Source organism: Protobothrops mucrosquamatus, unplaced genomic scaffold (genome assembly GCF_001527695.2).
Source record: "Protobothrops mucrosquamatus isolate PMUCROS unplaced genomic scaffold, P.Mucros_1.0 scaffold403, whole genome shotgun sequence".
Taxonomy (NCBI): Eukaryota; Metazoa; Chordata; class Lepidosauria; order Squamata; family Viperidae; genus Protobothrops; species Protobothrops mucrosquamatus.
Window position 1 is genome coordinate 1,373,051 of NW_015386734.1, and position 6,341 is coordinate 1,379,391.

The window sequence follows — 6,341 nt, forward strand, 5'->3', positions numbered from 1 at the left end:
ATTTGTCATTTTGTTCTGACAATTCATCATCAATTGGGAGTAACTCATAGCCACCCCACTGCAATTTTGTTTTCTTTAGGGCTCTACACAGTAAAATAATGGATTTCCTTTGTGCTGCAAATTTTTATTATTTAATTTGTAATAGCACTGCTTTTTCTAACAGAGACAAATATACCAAATAAGGATAAAGTTTTGTGTATTTGACAAGTGAGCCTTGACCTAAAATAAGTTTGACACAATAATTTCTTCAGCCTTTAAAATGTTACCAGGCTATAGCTCTAACATATCCATAACATAATCTCTCTGGAATTTTAAATGTACCAATTATTTTATTTTTGCAGGAGTGAACTGGCATTGTTAAGTAACATTATGAGGAAGTAGCCAAAAGTGTGACTGCAGTTATACTTTTGTGTTATTTTGGGTTATATTTTTTATAACACTGAAGTCTTATTCCTTTTACTTTGCTGTAAACCAGATTCCCATCCTCATACGAAGTTTTAAATGCTATTTTTATATGTGAGAATGAAGTCAGTGGACATGATCCCATCCTGCATTACAAGGCAAAACATTTTTTAAAGGCATGTATTTCAGTTTTAAGTATAATACATTTGATAAATATACTGTTGCAGATTTTTAATTTGCATTTTATAAACTGACTCTGCATTTTAAAAGCATTATTATTATTATTATTATTATTATTATTATTATTATTATTATTATTATTATTATTATTATTATTATTATTATTATTATAGCCTTATTTTACTTTCTCCCAAAAAATCAGTTCCCAAGTCTAACAAATTAAAAATAAAGAATAAATTTAAAAAGTCAATTATTTATTGGGTATTTTGTAAAGACAAAACAGGCGTTAGCATTAAGTGAGATTTCAGTCTTTGTTCAAATTGGAATAGGATGTACACATACGACATATCTTCTAAACATGAAGCATTTCACCACAAATTAAAGTATACTGAATCTTCTCTTCATGTCACTCCAGCTTTGGCCTGAGAAATGAAATCCTGACACATCCTGAAATAAATATTGAGAGAAATTTGACTTTCTTCAAGCTGGGAATGGTTCATCATCTAAATCTAGCAGAAACATCCATAATCATATTTAATTATTGTCTTCATGCTTTTCCAGAGAGAAAGAGAAGTCCCTCTTAGACTTATTGAATACATGTTTACATTCAAAAATGTATCTGTTTCTTTTAAAAAGAAATGCTTTTTAAAAGAAAACTTTTCATCTTAATCCATCTATTTATTCAGGTGTGGAAGCTGTGATAATTGAATTCCTAATGCCAAATAAAGAGCCACTCCAGGCTTATATTCATTTCCATGCAGATTTGTCTTGCAGCAAAGCCTTAGAATATTTTAAAATTCAGAAATATGCAGTGTTTTTAAATCTCCCTTCCGTTTGGCAGTTTTTACCCTTCATACTTCAACCATAATATCACTCTTCTTTCTTCTGCCAATTCAAAAACTGATTTTTAGATTTTAAATAAAATCTGTGTATTGGGTAACAACTTTTTCCATTCATACTTCCTCCTTTTCCTTTCCTCTTTTTTCATTAGCTGGAATAAACAAGAACTATCTGTGAAATTAAAGGAAGAGCTTACTCGGCTTAGTGGCAGGAGTGAGTAGTGCACTGTCATTTGCATCCTTACTGCAAAGAAACGTTCTTTTACATTTGTTATTTTTGAATTCATTCCCTTAAGCGATCAAGATTGTTTCTGAGGCTAATTTGGTCTTAAAAGATATTATCTATCTAGACAGATTTTGCACCAACTATAAGTTCGAAAGATACTGTTTCTGCCTCTTCATCTAAATCAAGCATTAAAATATAGGATATTTTAATATAAAATATTAACTATGGAAGCCAGGAATGAATCTTGTGGGACTTCACTCAATATCCTATTATGGTTTATACAGAACTGTTGCTGAGCATTATTTTAATACAATGCCTGAACCAGCTACATACCCACATAATTATTACATTTCTTATTTGTCATGCTACTTAATAAGATACTCAAACCAAAAGTGAAATAGATTTGTGCTGCTTTGAAAAAAGCCAAAAAAAAGTATTTTGCTTGAACATATACAGTAATGGTAAAGGGTTTTTTTTTCAATTCAGTCCAGAACAAGAGACTTGTGTAGTACCTTAAAGATTAATAGCTTTATTGTGAAATAAAAAATTTCTTCACAAGAACTAATGTGTTATCTTCATTTAACAAAGATACCATACACCCAAAAAATGTGAAAAGGAAATGATTAGCAAATTTTGATTTACAGTTCATTCAGTCTTGCCTCAGTTGCTAAATTATTTACAAGTTAATATAAGGTGACCAACTTTTTTACAATGAAAAGGAGGACACAAATAAATTGAAGAAAAAAATATCATAAATAAAAGAAACATTTTATTCATTGCAACAATAATACAGACAACTTGCATGTGCAAAGTTTGCCAGCCGGGTGTTTTGGCGCGCTCAGCAGCAATTCCTATTGGGTTTCGAAAGCCAATAGCGCTAGTAGCACAGCTCATGCAAAAGTTGAAAAAAAACCCATCAAAAAAAGGTGCCGGAATGCCGTTCTGAGCGTTCTATGAGAAAAAAAAGTCCTGCAGATTAGTCTTCAAATATCGAAAAGGAGGACATGTAGGAGGACACTTTTCGAGGGAGGACAGAACTTACAAAAGGAGGACTGTCCTCCCTAAAGGAGGACAGTTGGTCACCTTAGTTAATATTATAAAGTCAGATCAGTTCTGGACAACTTTTCATGGATGATTGGAAGACATTCCCTTTTGTTGTGTAGAATGTTCCAGTGTTTTAATGAATGGTTTTTAATCATTATGCATGCACATACAAATATTACATAGATTATATCCTTCAATAAACTAATACACACACTAATGCACTTTACACTGTATATTAAACTATCACCTTAAAACATAACTCTTCACTATTAAAATGTCCACATTAAATAAATTCTAAAAATATAATGGACAACACTGCATTTGAATTTCTACTGAAGTTAAAATTAGAGAAACAAATGGCTATTCAAAAGTTGCACATAAATACTTAAACATAAAGATTAAATTAATTAGCTGAACTATTGTAAAAATAGTGTAAATGCATTGAATCAAATCATTTTCTAACAAGGAACTATTTGCAAAGTTGTACAAACTACAGACCATTTTCCTAACATTATAGTTGCTTTGTCAGTTGTAAAATAAGTGCTTCCCAAATGCTTGTTGAAATTATAGGTGCAAAATATCATCCATGCAATTGAAAATATAAGTATTAGTCCAGATGTATTATTGAGTCCTAGTGGACAATCACCTAAATATGAGCCAGCTGTGTGCTGCAGCTGCCAAAAAGGCCAACACAGTGCTAGGCTGCATTAACAGAGGGATAGAATCAAGATCACGTGAAGTGTTAATACCACTTTACAATGCCTTGGTAAGGCCACACTTGGAATACTGCATCCAGTTTTGGTCACCGCGATGTAAAAAATATGTTGAGACTCTAGAAAGAGTACAGAGAAGAGCAACAAAGATGATTAGGGGACTGGAGGCTAAAGCACATAAGGAACACCTGCTGGAATTGGGTATGTCTAGTTTAATGAAGAGAAGGACGAGGGGGGACATGATGGCAGTGTTCCAATATCTCAGGGGCTGCCACAAAGAAGAGGGAGTCAAGCTATTTTCCAAGGCGCCTGAAGGCAGGACAAGAAGCAACGGATGAAAACTAATCAAGGAGAGAAACAACCTAGAACTAAGGAGAAACGTCCTGACAGTTAGAACAATTAACCAGTGGAACAACCTGCCTCCAGAAGCGGTGAATGCTCCAACACTGGAAGTTTTTAAGAAGAGACTGGACAGCCATTTGTCCGAAATGGTATAGGGTTTCCTGCCTGAGCAGGGGGTTTAACTAGATGACCTCGAAGGTCCCTTCCAACTTTATTATTATTATTATTATTATTATTATTATTATTATTATTATTATTATTATTATTACTATTACTATTACTATTATTATTATATTTCCTAAAACAATTCTATGCCAGTATTTATCTACATAAGGAGTTAATCTAATTAGTAATTCTCATTGTAAAGTAAAATCTTTATAATTGCTATTTACATATCTGATCATTTAGAGTAGAAGGAAAGTATGCAAATTCAGCTGGTGCCTAATCAAAAATACATAATGGAAAAATCAAACTGGTGCTCGCTGTAGATTTAGTATGAAAGTTTCAGCTGCTGGAAAATGAACCCACGAAAGATTAGTCTATGTTACAATGTATCAAATTAATCATGCTTTTGCAAATATTTATGTCTTGCAGGGTGGTTATTTTGAATCACCTTTTTATTCTTGTTAAAATATATTTGGAAATGGGACAAATAATTCACTTATGATCTCTTCAATAAATTAATAACTGGAATCAATTTACCCCTTTCAAGGAGGAGCATTTGATTTCAAATACAGTATTTTCACTAACTTTAGGAGACAAAAACAAAGAACAAATCTCATGGCTATAATTAAACATGATGTGCAAAGAAGAAGGAAATAATCTAATAATAGCTATATAATCTCACATCAGTATGAAAATATATAGTTGTTAATTATTTTTTTTAATTTTATATTGAGATAGAATGCTACAGATTGCCATATTCTTTCTAAAAAAGAAAACCAAACCAGGTGTGGACAATAATGAGAAAGAAAGAAAGAAAGAAAGAAAGAAGGAAGGAAGGAAGGAAGGAAGGAAGGAAGGAAGGAAGGAAGGAAGGAAGGAAGGAAGGAAGGAAGGAAGGAAAGCTTTCAGATTTTATTTTTTTTTGAAAAGATAAATGTGACTATGTATAATTTAATTAACTTACATGATCCTGCTCATTTACCCTTTTAAAGTAATTTTTGATAAGATGTAATAGATTTTACTTATTAGGCATTGGGTTTGTTATAAAGATCATTGAAAACAGGCATATTGCCTAACTCATTGTGAGCAAAAATTCCACCATTGTACTGGTATGCCTTCTGTTCAATGTCATTATTGATGAATTTTGCTGTAAAGTATTAAAATGGTTTAAGTTTTGTTCCTATACTACAATGATATAGTAAAATTGAAGATTAAAGCATCACAATAAGATTCAGAATTCATTTTTTCTGCTTAGCTTTGTGGGCCATTGGCCATTAACAAAGAAGCAAGACAATAAGGTTATCCAAAGACAAACTAAATTATTTGTGGAGTCTTAATTAAATACGACAGAAAATGTTTGTATTCATTTACCATTTAGATTGAAAAAATAACTTAGAATTAAACTAAATTATCGAAAGCATAAAGACATTTGATCAACATATATAAGTCAGAATATTTGTCAAGGAAATACGATAAAAAAAACTTGTTTCAAAATATCAGCAGTAATTATTAGAGCAGAGCCAAAATGTTTCCCAGATGGCAAAGCAAAGTAGTAGAAATAACTTCTTCAAATACTACACGTTAAAAATAAGCAAGGTTATATTCTGCAGTATTCTGTAAACTGTGGTAACAAAACTGGCTATGATAGTCAACATCCAAAATTTTCCTTCTGTTTAAGACTACAGTATATACTACTTTAAAAGGGAGTTCTACTGTAGTTCTCTGTTTTTATTTGCACGACTCGAGTCTTCAAATTGTCACAGTCAAATTGTTTAATTTATAACACTATTCCTCTTAAAAGGACTCAAAGTGAGGCCAGTGCAAATAAATACAAGGTTACTGCAATTAAAATGTGTTCAATTTTTTTTTAAAAAAAAACACCCATATATCGGGTAATATAATAGCAATGCAAATTCCAGGACTAGAATCCACTCTCAAATTTCATATGCAAAATATGGTTTTATTTACTAGTTGAAAGAATGTAGGTGGAAACCAAACATATTTTTAAAGGGAGAAAGTCTAAACTCAGAATGCATCACCAAGAAAGTATCTTGAAAGTTCACACCACGGGCCATTAATAGGATCACAAGCAACCACTAATAGGATCACAAGCAATCTTAAAATATGAGTCAAAAATATTGTCTCATAATAGAATCTTGACCTGGAGTATTATGAAGGCAAACAAAAAGCCTGAAATTGTACTTCCCAGTGGCAACTGTGTAGAAGAAAAAAATTCCTGTGACATGTTGTTTTCACTCAATCATGTCCAGTAAGGCATCAGGGCCAGTGACACTCTTCAAGCTTCTCAACTGATAAAAATAATGAAGTTGGGGGAAAATAGGAGGAGAAAGGACCATTAGGTATGTTCACTCCCTTGACTTATTTATAAAAATAGTAACGGTCAGAAAAAATAAAATAAACAAAATAAAA